Raw genomic sequence first — 17,795 nt, forward strand, 5'->3', positions numbered from 1 at the left:
TAGTTCCACCAGAGATCATGATTTCCAGACACCTAACCTCAACTGTACCTTCATTCCTGGCAGGTCAAAGTTGTTGACAGAGCTGTGAACTAATAAACAGTGCATCATTCCTGAATGAAAGCACTCAAAAGGATGCCTGGGTGGCTCAGTGGTTGAGCGTCTGTTTTTGGTTCAGGTTATGATCCCGGGATTGAGTCCCATATCAGGCTCCCTACAGGGAGCCTGCTTCTCCTTCTGCCCGTGTCTCTGCCTCTCTCTGTGTTTCTCATCAATAAATAAAATCTTTTAAAAATAAGAATAAAAAAAAAGAAAGCACCCAAAAGAATTTCTTGAGGGAAGTTATTTTTTACTTGTGTTAAAGGGTAAAACTCTGCGTGCACAAATTCTAAAGAGAAGGGAAAATACACTGAGTCATAAGGACCCCATTTTCCCCCTTGATTAATGGATTTCATTAGATATATACTTGTCACTGTGGTTTTCAAACTTTTCTGGTCATAACCCACAGGGAGATCTACATTTTACATGGACACACACACTTTATATTTTTTAAAATGAAACAACTCCTGAAACAATAGTTAAGCCTTCTAAGTACATGATAGTTTTTATTCCATTTAAGAATAAGTGCTGATTGACACCCAGGAAATTGATTTCATGACCTACCTGCGGGTCTGACCCGCAGTTTGATAAACATTGTCCTAAGCTAAATGGATGAAGAATATTCTGACTGCCTTAATACAGATCATACCTCCGTTCCTCTGAACAGGCGGTGGAGGGAAGGAGACTATCCCAACGACAATGGTGAGAAGCAGTGGGCTGCTTAACCCCCAACTCTGCTGTCCTGAGTTTTACCTTCCCTTTGGGAGCTCACAATGCTGCCACCAGCAAGCTGGCTTAAGGGGACCTACTCCTCCCTTTTAGCCTCTGCTCTAAGAGGGACAGAACTCTTAATCCCTGCAGCCTACTTAAATCAGGTTGAAACATTTAAATAAGATTTTACCAAAGGCTGAACGAAAAGAGTAACCTAGATAATCTTCTATTAAGATAAGGCTCGTTTATCTTCAGCTTTAGTGCCTAGACTTGTCTGCCACTAAAGTGCAGAGGTCACCTTTCCTTTTCCTTCTAGGAGGCCTTGAAATGAATTCTCAAGGTAACAACAGAGGGACTCCCAGCCAATACCTGCAGTTCCCCCTCCTGATCCTCTAGTTTCTGGTTTCTTGTTTCAGTTCCCACCTCTGCTCTCATACTCTGCACAGTAAAAGTCCAAATCTTCGGGTGAGGCCTTCACCTCCGACCTCAGGAGTGTGGCCTTGCTCTGTAGCTTTATCCTTCTCATACTGTAAGGCAACAGCTTTACATTCTTGGAGAGATGTATATCAACTCTTTTTGTGAATCCCCAAAGTACTGATGAAAAAAAAATTGTTTGCACTTCCAGAAAGTGAACGAATTTACCTTGGTTCTTTTGAAATACAATAAACTCAGAAGGAAGAGACAGATTTGGAGCAACAAAAACACCATGCTTCTCAATCTTAGCTTCCCCTCCTTTTCCTTCTTTAGAGCACAGACTTGAGAGTCAAGTGTGAAGTCCAATTCTTCTTATCCTAAAGGGCAAGCTTCCTATTCTCTCTGAATCCCAGTTTATTCATCCATAAGATGGACAAAAGTAGTACTCACTTCCCAGGGTTGTAAAAAAGAACTAAGTGAGCTAATCCAAAAATACATATAATTCATCTAGCAAATGATCAGTAAATAATAGCTGTTGCTTATCTTAGGCCTGTTGGAGACAGACTAAGAAAGCAAACATTGTCAATCCCTTGCTTAACAATAAAATCATTTCAGACTGCCTATTTCCTGGTCTGATGTTTTTCTTGGGAAAGCTCTAGATTTGCCTGTATCTAGAAGGATACTTCTCTGGTCTGCTAACTCCTACTATAACTGAGATTGGATTGTAAGTGCAGAGGATATAAAAGAAGACAAAAGCACAAATATAGGCATTCATATGTTTCTTTCTATTCCTTCCATGCCCACCTTAAAGCCTCAAGAGTCTCTGACTGTTACAGGAAGTCTGTGCCTCCAGTCCATCTCTCACCAATCAACCTGTGATGCCAGATGGATTTCCTAAAGCACAGTTCTGATTGTGTCACTTTGCTGTTTAATACATTTATTTGGTTTCCTACAACTGACCAAAGAAGTTCTGAACTGTGCATTTTGGCATTTGGTGCACCACATGAAGTAAAAGGTTCTAACTTGCTTTTTAAAAAAAATTTTTTTAAACCCATTTTTATTGTTGAAGTCAGTTTGCTTTTTTGTATTTGACATTTGTCTTAAACTGGATGGTAGGCATACGGGTTTTGTCTTTTTATAATTATTATTGTAAGCAGTTATTCCTTATTTTCCCCACACACACCTTTGTTCTACTTCTCCTGGGGAGCCACTGATCTGTTTTCTGTAATGATTTGGAAATGCTGGTTATTTCAATAAATTGAATCATATGATATGTGGCTTTTTGTGTCTGAATTACTTAGAATAATGTTTACAGGGTTCATGTATGTTGTAGCATGTACCATTCTTTCTTATGGCTGGATAATATTCTACTGTATGGATACACCATCTTTTGTTTATCTACTTATCTGTTGAGAGACTATTTGGGTTATCTCCACCTTTTGGCTATCATGAACAGTGGTGCTAGATGAATAATTGTGGGCAAATTTTTGTTTGAACATCTGTTTTAAATTCTTAAAATTATATACCCAGGAGTGAAATTACCAGGTTTATAGAAATTCTTTATCTAACATTTTGGAAAACTGCCAATGTGTCTTGTAAAGTCACTACACCATTTTATAGTCCTACCAACAGTGTATAAATGTTCCAATTTCTTAACATCTTCATCAACATTTGTGATTACCTGACTTTTTGATTATGGCCATCATAGCAAGTGAGGGATTTTGATATACATTTCACAAACGATTACTGATGTCATTGAGTTTTCTATATATATTTTGGCCTTTTGTATATCTTTTTTGGAGAAATGTCTACTCATATCTTTTGTCCATTTTTAATCAGATTATTTATCTTTAGTATTGACTTTATACCATTCTTTATATATTTTAGGTACAATTCTTGTATCAAATGTATGATTTGCAAATATATTCTCTCATTCTGTGAATTATCTTTTAACTTTATTGACATTGTTATTTGAAGCAGAAAAGTTTTTAATTTTGATGAAGTCAAATCATCTTTTTTTTTTTTTTTTTTACTTGTGCTTTTTGGTGTCACAGCTAAAAATCAATGGAATGGACAAATTAGAGATCAAAAAGACTTACCTTTCAGTTTTTCTAAGTGTTTCACAATTTCACCTGTTAAATTTAGGCTTTTGGTCCATTTTGAATAATTTTTTTAAGTTTCTATTTTAAGTAGGCTTCACATCCAATGTGAGATTTGAACTCATAACCCTGAGATCAAGTGTCACATGGTCTTCTGACTGGGCCAGCCAGATATCCCTTTGTTTGTTTGTTTTTTTAAGATTTTATTTATTTATTCATGAGAGACAGAGACAGGGAGAGGGGGAGAGAGGCAGAGACACAGGCAGAGGGAGAAGCAGGCTCCATGCAGGGAGCCTGATGTGGGACTCGATCCCGGGACTCCAAGATCATGCCCTGAGCTGAAGGCAGACACTTAACTGAGGAGCCACCCCAGGCATCCTCAGATACCCCCTTGAATTAATATGGTTTTTTTTAAATTAACTTTTATATAACGGTATCAGTTAGGCTCAAATTTCATTCTTTCACATGTGGCTATCCAGTTGTCCTAACACCATTTGTTGAAAAGACTGTTCTTTCTCCATTAAATGGTCTTGGCACTCTTATCAAAAATCAGTTGACCATAGACAGACTGGTTTACTTTTATATATGTATTTATTTTGTACTTATTTTATTAAATGTATTTCTTTTTTAAGATTTATTTATTATTTTAGAGAGAGAGAGTAAGGGGAGGAGAACAGAGAGAGGGAGAGAGAGAATCTCAAGCAGACTCCCTGCTGAGCACCAAGTCTGAGTGGGACTTGAACCCATGACCCTGAGATCATGACCTGAGCTGAAATCAAGAGTGGGACACTTAACTGACTGAGTCACCCAAGTACCCCAAGATTTTATATATTTTTTAAAGATTTTATTTGTTAGAGAGAGCAAGCAAGGGGAGGGGCAGGAGGAGGTGCAGAGGGAGAAGCCAACTCTGATGAGCACAGACACCAAGGTAGGGCAAGATCCCAGGACCTAGGATCATGACCTGAACCAAAGGCAGACACATAGCTGACTGAGCCACCCAGGTGTCCCCTATTAAATTTATTCCTATTTTATTTTTTTGGATGCTATTGTAAATAGATTTTTTTTTTATTAGGCTGTATGTGCAATGTGGGGCTTGAACTCATGACCCTGAGATCAAGATTTGTATGCTCTACCAACTGAGCCAGCCACATGACCCACACACAGAATTTTCTTTCCTTTTTAGACTCCTCACCCAGTGTGGAGCCCAATGTAGGGCCTGAACTCACAACCTTGAGATCAAGACCTGAGCTAAAATCAAGAATTGGAGCTTAACTGACTGAGCCACCTAAGTGCCTCTAGATAGAATTCTCTTAATTTCAGACTGTTCATTGCTGGTCTAAAAATACAATTGATTTTTGCATTTTGATCTTGTACCTTGCATCCTTACTGTACTAATTTATGAGCTCAAATAGTTTTCTCAGTGGATTTTTTAAATTACCTATATACAAGATTATATCATTTGTCAATATAGTTTTACTTCTTCCTTTCCAATATGGATGCCTTTTATTTATCTCCCCGATTTCCTGCTAGAACCTTCAATATAATGTTGAATGGAAGTAGCAAGTGGTCATGCTTGTCTTATTTGCTGTGGGGTTTTGGTAGATGCTTTTTTTTAAGCCTTTTTTTAACTTTATTTATTTATTTATTTATTTATTTATTTATTTATTTATTTATTTATTTATTTATTTATGTAATCTTTACACCCTACATGGGGCTCAAACTCATGACCCCGAGATCAAGAATAGCATGCTTTTCCCACTGAGCCAACAGGTATACCCACAGATGCTTTTTATCAAATTGAGGAAGTTTCCTTCTATTCCTAGTCTTTTAAGTGTTTTTTATCATGAAAGGGCATTTGATTTTGTCAATGCTTTTTCTGCAACTATTAAATGACCACGTGGCTTTTTTATTTTATTTGTGTCAATAGAGAGTATTACACTTATTGATTTATGGATATTAAATCAATCTCAGTTTCCTGAAATATTTCCCATTTGGTCATAGTGTATAATTCTTTGGATATGCTATTGATTTGGTTTGCTAGTATTTTGTTGAGGATTTTTGTGTTCATATTCACAGGAGATAATGGGTTTTAGCTTTCTTTTTGTGACATTTCTCTCTATTTTTGTTATCTGGTAATTCTAGCCTCATAGAATGAGTTGGGAAATGTTCCCTCATAATCTATTTTTTGATAAGAGTTTGTAAAGAATTGGTAATTCTTTTTTTAAATATTTGGTAGAATTTGCTAGTGAAGCTATCTGAAACTGGCTTTTCTTTGTGGGTAGATCTCTTCATTACTTATATTTTTATGGGTCTATTAAGATTATGTTTCTTTTAAAAAAATGTTTTAAAGATTTTATTTATTTATTTACAGAGAGAGGGAAAGAATACAAGCAGGAGGAGCTGCATGGATGAGGGAGAAACAGATTCCCTACTAAGCAAAGAACCTGTTGTAGAGCTTGATCCCAGGACCCTGGGATCATGACCTGAGCCAAAGGCAGACACTTAACTGAGCCACCCAGTTGCCCCCAGACTGCCCGTTTCCTGAGTCAGTTTTGGCATTTTGTGTCTTTATAGGAATTTGCCCATTTATCTAAGTTATCTGATTTATTGGCATACAATAAATTTATTGTACATAGTATTCCTCTATAATCCTTTTTATTTCTGTAAAGTCAGCAATAATATCTCCTATTTCATTTCTGATTCCAGTAATTTGAGTCATTCTATTTTTTTCTTGGTCTATCCAGCTAGTTTGTCAGGGTTTTTTTGTTGCTGTTGTTGTTGTTCTTTTGTTTGTTTTGTTTTTAAGATTTATTTACTTGAGAGAGAGAGTGTGGGGACAGGGCAGAGGGAGAGAGAGAGAGAATCCTCAAGCAGAGTCCCCACTGAACACAGAGCCCAATGCAGGGCTTGATCTCAGGACACTGAGATCATAACCTGAGCAAAAATCAAGAGTCAGATGCTTAACTGACTAAGCCACCAGCTGCCCCAAAGATTGTCAGTTTTTGATATTTGTTTATTTTATTATTTATTTATTCACGAGAGACACACACAGAGAGAGGCAGAGACACAGGCAGAGGGAGAAGCAGGCTCCGTGCAGGGAGCCTGACATGGGACTCGATCCGGGGGCTCCAGGATCATGCCCTGGGCTGAAGGCAGCGCTAAACCACTGAGCCACCGGGGCTGCCCAGTTTTTGATATTTGACATTGCCAAAGGTTTGGTTTTTATTTTTATTGATTTTCTATCCTCTCTTTCATATATATCTCTTCTCTAATCTTTATTACTTCACTTGCTTACTTATGATTTAGTTTGTTCTTTTACCAATGTCTTAAAAGTGGAAGGTTAAATTCCTGATTAAGATTTTTCTCCTTGGGCAGCCCTGGTGGCTCAGCAGTTTAGTGCTGCCTTTAGCCCAGGGCCTGATCCTGGGGACCTGGGATCAAGTCCCACATCAGGCTCCCTGCATGGGGCCTGCTTCTCCCTTTGACTGTATCTCTGCCTCTATCTCTCATGAATAAATAAATAAAATCTTTAAAAAAAAAAAAAAAGATCTTTCTCCTTTAAGATAGGCATTTTCAGCTATGAATTATCTTCTAAACACTGCTTTAGCTGCATCGCAGAAGTTTCATTTGTGCTTTTATTTTCATTCATCTCAAAGTATTTTCTTTTCTTTTTTCTTTTAAGTAGGCTTCACCCAATTCCTGGGACTTGAACTCACAACTGTGAGGTCAAGAATCGCATGCTCTATCAACTAAGCCAGCCAGATACACTTCAAAGTATTTTATAATTTCCCTTTTGGTTACTCCTTTGACCCTTTGGGTATTTAGGAGTGTGTTGTTAATTTCAACATACCTGTGAGTTTCCCCAAATTCTTTCTGTTACTTATTTCCAATTCCATTCCAATCTTGTTGGAAAGCATACTTTGTATTACTTCTATCCTCTTCAATGTATTTGTTTTTATAGGTTAGCATATGGTCTATCCTGGAGAATTTCTTGTGTGCACTGTGAAGACTGTATATTCTGTTGTTGGGTAGAGGGCTCCATAGCTATCCATTAGATCTAGTTGGTTTATAACATTATTCAAGTCTTCTATGTTGTGGTTGACCTTCTATCCATTGTTCTATCCATTTTTGAAAACAGAGTATTGCAGTCTCCAACTATTATTGTACAGCTATTTCTCCCTTCATTTCTGTAAGTTTTGCTTAATGTATTTTGGTGATCTGTTGTTAGATGTATATACAGTTACAATTGTTATAGCTTCCTGACATTCATTATAAAACGTCCCTCCCAATCTCTAAAAACACTTTTTGTTAATAGACTTTTAAGTCTGTTTTGTCTGACATTAATAAAATCAGTTCAACTTTCTTTTGTTGTTTGCATGATATACCGTTTTTCATTCTTTTGCTTTCTATTTATATCTTGGAATCCAAAGTGTCTCCTGTTGACAATATATAATTGGATTTTTTTATTTTTATTTTTATTTTTTTATTTTTTTAATTTTTTTTTTATAATTGGATTTTTTTAATCCAATCTGTTATCTGCCTTTTTACTGAATTGGCTATTCCATTGACATGTAATGTGATTGGATTGGATTTACACTTGCCATTTTAATTTTCTTTTCTATTTGCCTTGTGTGGTTTTTTTTTTTTCCCTCTTATTTTTCACTGTGTTTCAAGAGGGGTAAACTGAGTTGCTCCTTAGCCAGTATATCCTGGTTTTCCAACTCAATATTGAATTTAACATTACAGAGTCTAGGTGATAAATACATCAGAGTCTTGCCCAGTCGTTCTTAAAACATGGACTCCAGACCAGCAGAATCGATAGTACCTGGGAATTCCTTAGAGGAAAAAAGTTCATCTTGGTGATTAAACTTGGGTTCAAGCTCAGCTCCATACTTATAGCTGTGATTTGGGGCAAGTCACTAAGCCACTGAGTCTTATTTCCTCAAGTACAATTTTTTAAAAAAGATTTCATTTCATTTATTAGAGAGAGAGAGAGAGAACATGAGTGGGGGGAGAGGGGTAGAGGGAGAGGAAAGTGAGAATCAGACTCCCCGCTGAGCAGGGAGCCCAACTCAGAGCTCTCAGGACCCTCTGATCATGACCAGAGCCAGAAGCAGACAGTTAAACCACTGAGCCACCCAGAATCCTCCTCAAGTACAATCTTATCCTATTGGATTGTGAGAACTAAAAGAGATTAGTGAGATAATGTAAATAATTCTATTAGATCAGGACTTCCCTAATGTTAATTTTCTTCCCCATTGTCATATTAAAAAAATAAAGCTTCTACTGTTTTTTCTCAGTATTTTCAGTGTAACTACCAGGGGCTTAAATTATTTTTAAATCACTTCCCAGGGTGCTCTCTCCTTCTGCTTGCTGCTACCCACTCCCCCCCAACCCCCCACCGCACTGTCAAATAAATAAGGTCTTAAAAAAAAATAAACTACTTCTCATTACAGTATTATTAGGAAGGAAAAATACAGAAATAGCAATAGGAATAGAAAACATGAGGTCGTGTGGTAGTTTAACAGAGAAACAGAAATCTAGTCTGAGCTCCTCTTTCACAGTGTTCAGAGAAATTAGGTGGCAATTTAAATACCACCCTGGCTACTGGTATATGCTCAAGGCCTGGAATTATAGTAATTAAAAAAATTTACTGTTCTATGTATTTTTTACTTTTACTGAGAGCATAGCAATAATCCTGTGTGGTAGATAGAGCAAGCATTACTAGCTCCATTTTACAGAGACTTAAAACTCAGAGGGATTAAATGCCTTGTGATTACATGACCAACTGGGGAATTTGGGATTGATGCCATTTCAATTAACTGCAAATATCACAGTATCACAATTTTTGAAAAGATCTCAAAATAAAGAACCTACTGAGAGGATAGAGGTCACTATGTATCTAGCTAATACTATTAAATAAATAAATATCTAATTTACAAGTAAAAATTTTGTTGCAGTGAATACCATTGCAAACACCTTATTTAAGAGGATCTCCATGCTATTTAAGAGGAGACTCTATGCTATTTGCAATACTGGTTTTGGGAACAGAAGGTAGAAAGTGCGTATGTGGATATTTATTCTGACCAAAAATTTGAACAACATACACAATGTTTTTGAAGTCTTTGTAATGTGACTGGACTATACATGGATTTTCTGGTAACATGCGCTTTGATGTGGGTGGCTCAGTGGTTGAGCAGAGTCTGCCTTTGGCTCAGGTCATGATCCTGGGGTCCTTGGATCTAGTCCCGCATTAGGCTCCCCTCACGGAGCCTGCTTCTCCCTCTGCCTCTCTGTCTCTCATGAATAAATAGGTAAAAAATTTTTTTAAAAAAGCCATGCATATTGCCATTTTATTGTGCCATCTGAAGGCGTCACTGAGTAGAATTCACAGATTAGGTACCGTGCAAGCAGCCAGGCCTACATTATTTGACCACAACAGCATACTACAATTTTTGAGGACAGATCCAGTTTCTCCCCTGATTTCACTGGACCTGCCACTAGAGAGTGAATAAACACTCAAATGAGTAAAGGGATGAATTTTCTTTAAAATCATCCTTTATGGGATCCCTGCGTGGCTCAGCAGTTTAGCGCCTGCCTTCAGCCCAGGGCGGGATCCTGGAGTCCCGGGATCAAGTTTCACATCGGGCTTCTCCTGCATGGAGCCTGCTTCTCCCTCTGCCTGTGTCCCTGCCTCTCTCTCTCTGTGTCTCTAGTGAATAAATAAATATATTTTTTAAAAAATCATCCTTTATTTACTCCCCATTTTGTCAACAGCACCTTTCTCTATTTCTGACCCTTGAGGTCACTATTCTCTGTTGTTAGAATATTTCCACCTAGGCCCAGATTTAATTCTCTCTAGAACCAAGATCCTTTTTTCCCCAGACCACTGATTTATCCCGTAACTGGCAGATGGAGGTGATTCATGTAGTAATTTGGATCTATGTTGTGGTCATGAATTTGCTTATCAACATTTCCATTTTTCTACTCATTTCCTTCTTTTTTTTTTTTTTATGATAGTCACAGAGAGAGAGACAGAGAGAGAGGCAGAGACACAGGCAGAGGGAGAAGCAGGCTCCATGCACCGGGAGCCCGATGTGGGATTCGATCCCAGGTCTCCAGGATCGCGCCCTGGGCCAAAGGCAGGCGCCAAACCACTGCGCCACCCAGGGATCCCTACTCATTTCCTTCTAATCAAAATCAGCACATTCAACATTCTTTCTGGTGCTTCCTTTTTCTAAGTCTTTTATTTTTGTAGCACCATTCACGCATTCATTACAGTGTTCCATGTTTTATTATTATTTTATTTTATTTTATTTTAGTAATCTCTATACCCCAATGTGGGGCTCGAACTCACAACCCTGAGAACAAGAGTCGCATGCTTTTCCAACTGAGCCAGCCAGGCACCCCACAGTGCTCCACATTTTAATCGAAAGCTGAACTTTGTGATTAGCCAGTTAAGGAAAAAAATGCAATCTATACAATTTTTAAATTATTTATTTTTTTGAGAAAGAGAGACAGCATGAGCAGGGCATAGAGGGAAAGGGAGAAGCAGACACCACACTAAGCGGGGAGCCTGCCCCAGGGCTTGATCTCACAATCCAGAGATTATGACATGAGTGGAAGGCAGACACTTAACCAACTGAGCCATCCAGGAACCTCTACACATTTTTTTTAAAAGTAAGTTCTATGTCCAATGTGGGGCTTGAACTAAAAACCCCAAGATCAAGAGTCACATGTTCTACTGACTGAGCCAGCTAGGCACTCCTCTATAATTCCTATTGTTGTAAATGTATTGCTAATGAATGGCTATTGGAAATAATTCCCCTTTTGGCGTAAGACAGTGAGAGGAATGAGAAAAAAAAAGGAAAAACTTTTCTTGAGTATTTACTTTGTATCAGGCATTTATATATAGCAACAATAATGGTTATATGGGTATCAAAAAAAAAAGAGTGCCCTCTGGATGTCGTTCTTAGTAATAGCGATGGTAGTAAGGAATCTAGTTTGATTGTACCATGGTATTTTTGTAATGACATTAATACCATCATGTACAGATTTATTTCTTTATTTAGATTTATTTATTTATTTATTTATTTATTTATTTATTTATGATAGACAGAGAGAGAGAAAGAGGCAGAGACACAGGAGGAGGGAGAAGCAGGCTCCATGCTGGGAGCCCGACGTGGGACTCGATCCTGGGACTCCAGGATCACGCCCTGGGTCAAAGGCAGGTGGTAAGCCACTGAGCCACCCAGGGATCCCCTCATGTACAGATTTAATCTCAATTTTCCTTCTCTGTTCTCTTTCTCCGCTTCCTGGAACATCTTCCTACCTCATATGTGCCTTCACAACAAACCACGCAAACCATGTGAGCAAGGGAAATGACTCCAACAAGAACACACTTGAAATTTAACAAGGTTAAGGATAGAGAGGTGTTGACAAGAGTGTGACTGGGCAGCTGATATTTGTTTTGGAAGGAGAGAAACGGCTAATAGTTACTGAGTGCCTCCTACATGCGCCCCTGTGCTAGGCTCCCAATGCGTATTGTGTTATTTAAACCTTGCATAACTTCAGGGAGGTAGGTATTATTTCCACTTAGCTGTGACAAAACAAAGACAATATAAAGTCACATGGCAGGTGACAGAGCAATGATTCGAAACCAGGTTTAAACATAAAATCCATGTTCTTTCCACTACATCTTGCTGCCTTTAAACGTTGTAGTCCTTTCAAAAACAATTTTCTCGTTTTCAAATACATCATCCCTTTATATAAATCTGGAGATTATCCTGGGACTTTTAAATACTTTACCAGGCCTTTGGCATGTCCAAGAAAATATTCTATAGCGTTCAGAAAATTCAGTTGATCCTCTGTTGTAGTGTAACAAAAGGTGCCAGCTGGCAACAAGATAAGGAGCTTAAGCCAGAATGCAAATCAGCACACTACTTCCTTAATAGACAAAGTTTTATTGAAAAAAAAAAAAAAAGCCAGCTGAGTAGGTGTTTAGTGACACAATTGACTTCATTATGTCAAAACTCCTTATCTCACTGCCAACTGACAATAGTTTGTTGACTGGTAATCATTCTGATGACTGTATTTGGGGAAGCACTAGTATAGGGTACATTTTAATAATCCTATCTAGAATACAATCAGAGCTCATTATTATACAATATTTTCATTTTGTAAACAGAAAAGGAAGGAGAAAGCTATCTTCTCAAAGAAAATAGTTAATCTGCTCTAACGTAAACCTCCTAGTCAGGATTCATCCTTAAATTGGGTCATTCATTCATTCATTCATTCAAGACTAGTATACAAAGAAAGATATTTAGAACAGAGTCTGCCTTTTGCTCAGAGGGAGTAGGATATGTAAGCACCAATGTAAAAAAAAAAAATTATTATACAATGTGATTATCCTTGATTCTTCTTTTTCTTTCCACACAACTCATCAGCAAATTCTGTTGGTTCTTATCTTCAAAAAATAACCAGAATTTTCAAGGTTTCTCTCTACCCAGGGCAACTGCACTTTACTGCTTTAGAGGATGTCACATACATGCTATCTCTATGAATGGCATCCTGTTTCCACCACTCTCCACCCTCTGCACTTTCTCTTCTCTCTCCCTAAACCAAGCTACCATCATCTTTTTTAACTTCTTAACTCCATTCTTGCTCTGTTACATTGTATTTTCCACACAGTAGCTGGAGTGTCACTCCACCGCTCAAAAATCTCAATGGCTTTTCAGCCTACACAGAAAAACATCCAGAGTCCCTACTGTAGCCTGCAAGCTCCACATTATCTCAAGCAGGCAACAAACTTATATTCTAAAAATGACAGAAGATTGGACCGAATTGGGGATGGGAAGATCATGGTAGGTACTGAAAAGGTCAGACATTGAAAGGCAGGGGAAGGTAGCTGACAGGTAAAAGGACTGACAAGGATCACAAGAACCCAGGTGAAATGTGGTACCATTAATTTCTAACAGTTCCAGTCTCAAAGGTAAGGGTAAATGTAAGGTTAGAGAAAATGCATGTTAGTTTTTGCTGTAAAACAAATTCTCTCAATGTGCCAGCCTTTTTTTTTTTTTTTTTTAGAAGGATTGAGAGAGCAGAAGCAAGCAGGGTAGTGGGGCAGATGGAGAGGAAGAGAGAGAATCTAGAATCCTAATCTGGCTTTATGCTCAGAGAGAACTCCGTTTTACAATCTTGAGATCATGTGACCGGAGCTGAAAACTGGAGTGGAACACTTAACCGACTGAACCATCCAGGTGCCTCAATGCCAGCATTTGTTAAGCCATTGCTTGAGTCCTAGTTGATAATAATGTCCCTTGACCAAAGCAAGTCACATGATCAAGGCCAGAGTCAGTGTAGGAAGGACTGAACAAGGTCAATACAGGGAGGAGTGAAAAAACTGGAACCTATAAAAATCACAAAGTTGGTAGATTGTGTACTGAACCAGACTTAGAGTTTTCTGAGCAGGGTCAGACAAGGATAAGGCTACAAAAAAGTATAGATATATTTTTTTTAGATTTTATTTATTTACTCATAAGTGACAGAGAGAGAGAGAGAGAGAGAGAGAGAGATTGGCAGAGAAAGAGGCAGAGGGAGAAGCAGGCCCCATGCAGGGAGCTCGACACGGGTCTCCAGGATCACGCCCAGGGCGGAAGGTGGCGCTAAACTGCTGAGCCACCTGGGCTGCCCAAAAGTATAGAGTTTTGGTGAGAAGGTTTGTTGCTCAGATGAGCAACTATGGGCTGTAGCTGAGAGGAAAAGCAAATGATATCAGGAAATGTTCACAGACAGGGAGAAAACGATGTAAAATGATCCTGGAACCCCTTGGTGGGGGTCATTCCCACACCGACAAGCAATTCTGATACCAGCTGGATGTGCTACAGTTGAACTCAATTCTGACTCTACCTACCCATAGATGGCATCAAGTTCCACAGGTGAGGTGCTGTCCTTTGAGACTGCCACCCCCCCTTCAGACACCAGTCATGAATCCAGGTTATCACCTGTTTCTGACTGGCTATGCATCTGAGGTCCCAGCGACCCCCTCCTTGGGTAAATTTGCTAGAGTGGCTCACAGAACTCTGAGAAACATGTGACTTACTTTACTAAATTAGTAAGTTAACTTTACTTATATTTGGATTACTGATTTATTATAAAAGGATAGAACTCAGGAACATCCAGGTGGAGGAGATGCATAGGGCTGGGTATGGGAAAAGGATGCAAAAAAGTTCCATGCTCTCTCCAAACACACCAGTCTCCCCACATCTCCATGTGTTCCCAACACAAAAGCTCTCTGAACCCTGCCATCTTGGGTTTTTATTTTTATTTTTTTAAAAGATTCATTTATTTATTTTAGAGAGAAAGAGAGAAAGTGTTCACATGCGAGCAGGGGTAAGGGCAGAGAGAGGCAGAGAAGCAAACTCCCCACTCTCCGCTGAATGTGGAGCTTGACCAGCACCCTGACATCATGATCCAAGTTGAAACCAAGAGTCAGAGGCTTAGCTGACTGAGTCACCCAGGCACCCCCTTGCCACCTTGGGTTTTTAAAGAGGCTTCGTTACATAGGTATGATGGATCACTGACCACTGGTGATTGAATTCAATCTCTAGCCCAACTCCTAAAGGGATGTCAGGGGGGTGGGATGGAAAATACCAACTCTGTAACTACAGGGTTGGTCCTTCTGGCAACCAGCCCCCATCCTTAAGTGCATCCAAAACTCACTCTTAACAAGAGACCTTTACTGACCTCATTACTTAGGAAATCCCAAGGGTTTTTGGAACTCTATACTAGCAACCCAGAAAAAATGGAAATAAATGTATTTCTCTTAAAAAAAAAGATTTTTATTTATATACTCATGAGAGACACAGAGAGACACACAGGCAGAGGGAGAAGCAGGCTCCCCGCAGGGAGCCTGATGCAGGACTCGATCCCAGGACCCTGGGATCATGACCTGAACCGAAGGCAGATGCTCAACCACCGAGCCACCCAAGTGCTCAACATATGTATTTCTTATTATAAATCACAGTATCACAGATGTATTATAGAGAATGAAGGTCTCCATGAGAAAGAGGACAGCTGTGTTGGTAGCAGGGGGAAGAGAGCTGGGAGGTTCAAAGATAGAATGATATTTAATTATTAGGCTACAGGATTGGCAAATTAAATATTTGTAAAAGCTCAAACACTGGGATATTTCATACAAAATATTCACTTTAGAAATTATGTTTTAAAATTTTTAGCAGCTTTTTCAGATATGACTCTCATACCATAAAATTCCCTTTTTAAGCTGCCCGAGGCAGAGAGTCTTAAGCAGACTCTGGGCTAAGCTTGGAACCTGACGTTGGGCTCAATAAGGGGCTCATCTTATGACCTGAGATCAGGACCTGAGCCAAAATCAAGAGTCAGAAGGCTTAACCAACTGCACCACTCAGTTGTCCCTTTCATTTCCTTATTTTAAAACATTTAGATTATTTCTCATCTTCTAATTTTATGATTACGACTGGATAATATCTTTACACATACAGGCTTTTCGCAATTTTGAACTATTTCCTTATATATTCGCAGGACACCAATGGTTTTTGAATCACATCAACAAATTACTTTTCAGACGGCTTATCTTTGTAAAATGCCAACAAGTGTGAGTGAGAGCACTAGTTTCTTTTTTTTTTTTAAGATTTTATTTATTGATTGATGAGAGACACAGAGAGAGAGAAAGAGGCAGAGACACAGGCAGAGGGAGAAGCAGGCTCCATGCAGGGAGCCCGATGTGGGACTCGATGTGGGACTCGATCCCAGGTCTCAAGGATCACGCCCCTGGCCGAAGGTGGTGCTAAACCTCTGAGCCACCGGGGCTGCCCAGAGCACTAGTTTCACTGCAATCTGGTTAGGATTTAGTAATATCATTTAAGCATTTATGATAATGTCATCAGTAAAAAGACATAAATTTGCAATTATTTTATCAGGATAAGAAAAGAATGCATAATTTAAAAATTTAAGATAACAAAGCAAGATTTCCTCAAATTTCTCCATTTATGGAAGAAATTTCTAAACATCAGTTAAATAAATGACTTACTGTTCCCCAAGCTTCCAAACCAAAATTCTACTTAAAATGCTATTCTTGGGGCACTGGGCTGGCTCAGTCAGGAGAGCATGAAACTCCTGATCTTGGGGTTTTAAGTTCAAACCTCACATTGGGTATAGAGATTACTTAAAAATAAAATCTTAAAAATAAAATGTATTCTTTTTAGTAAGGAATTGCTTGTCCAGAACAGGAGAGAGGGGAAGAATAAACAAGATAAACACCTAACAACTTTTGTCTTTCTTGGTTCCAGATAACTGGAACACTTACTTGGATAGCCGTGTGAGTGACAGGACATAAATCCAATCCCAGAGTCCACAGAAGGTGTGAGTCTAACAGGAGATCCTCCTCTCAGCAAACTGTGATCTCAAAGGGTTACACCAGGAAAAGCTGAATCTAGAGTAGGACACCTACAAGGAATAATAGCTGGGTTTGAACCTCCTGCATTGCCCAGGAAGCGTAAGACCAAAAATGCTGGGTTAAACGCCTGCAGGACTCTGGCAGAAGGATATACATATCATATCTAAAAGGGAATATCTTCATTGTAGGCCTCAAATTATTCCCACAAATATTAGTTTTCAAATGCAATGATCAGTACACAAAGATAACTAGAAACTCAATGAAACTAGACTCTACTCGGGGCGCCAGCACAAACATAGACAAAAAACCCCAGACTGACAGAGACTTCAGATACTGGAATTACCATACGTGACTATAAAACAATTATGCTTACTGTTTTAAATCTATATTGAAGATGCCTTCAAAGAATAGGAAACGACAAAGTGACATAAATTGAAAAAGAACTAAACTAACCTTTTCGAAGCAAAAGACACAGTAATCAAAAGTTAAAAATCACTAGATCAATTTAAGAGATTAGTCACAGATGAAAAGAAAAATCAATGAAACAATTTGACATTTTACTGGGTTTGATATAGCCTGACATTTGTTCCAGTTTACTCTATATGAATTACGAAATTCTCAAATGGTTGAGACCCAATAACCTGATTTTACATGCTCTGTGCTTTCATTCAATATAATTAAAACTGATAATTGCACCATTTAATGTAACAGTGTCAAGGAATATAATTTTTTTTTAAAAAAGCTCTTATTACAAAACAGAGGATTCAAATACATATCTCTGACAAATCCCTCAGGTGCGGTGTTGCTAGAAGAAAGTAGAAGCAGCTGACTTCATTAATGCCTCCTTTGTGGCTTTTTCACTCTCAGGCAGAGAGAGGAATCAGGCCAGGAAGAAGACAAGTTTGATTTTTTTTTTTTTTTTGACAAGTTTGATTTTTATTCTGGAGTAGGTGGCCTGGACATCTATAACATTTTCCACTGGGAAGGTTTTAAGTAGTGAACTGCCACCTTGGAGTAAACTTCGTCAAGGTCACAAATAT

The 17,795-nt window shown here is 38.5% G+C and overlaps 1 long non-coding RNA gene across 1 annotated transcript in view; it reads right to left on the minus strand.

Moving 5' to 3' along the window:
- Positions 1-17,795, minus strand: part of LOC140603079 (uncharacterized) — a 55,656-nt gene that overhangs the window by 34,451 nt on the left and 3,410 nt on the right. The window contains exon 2 of the long non-coding RNA XR_012006124.1: positions 16,666-16,805. This is a non-coding gene — a long non-coding RNA (uncharacterized lncRNA). The remainder of the gene's footprint in view (positions 1-16,665; positions 16,806-17,795) is intronic.

The sequence above is a fragment of the Canis lupus genome, chromosome 13 (assembly GCF_048164855.1).
Source record: "Canis lupus baileyi chromosome 13, mCanLup2.hap1, whole genome shotgun sequence".
NCBI lineage: Eukaryota > Metazoa > Chordata > Mammalia > Carnivora > Canidae > Canis > Canis lupus.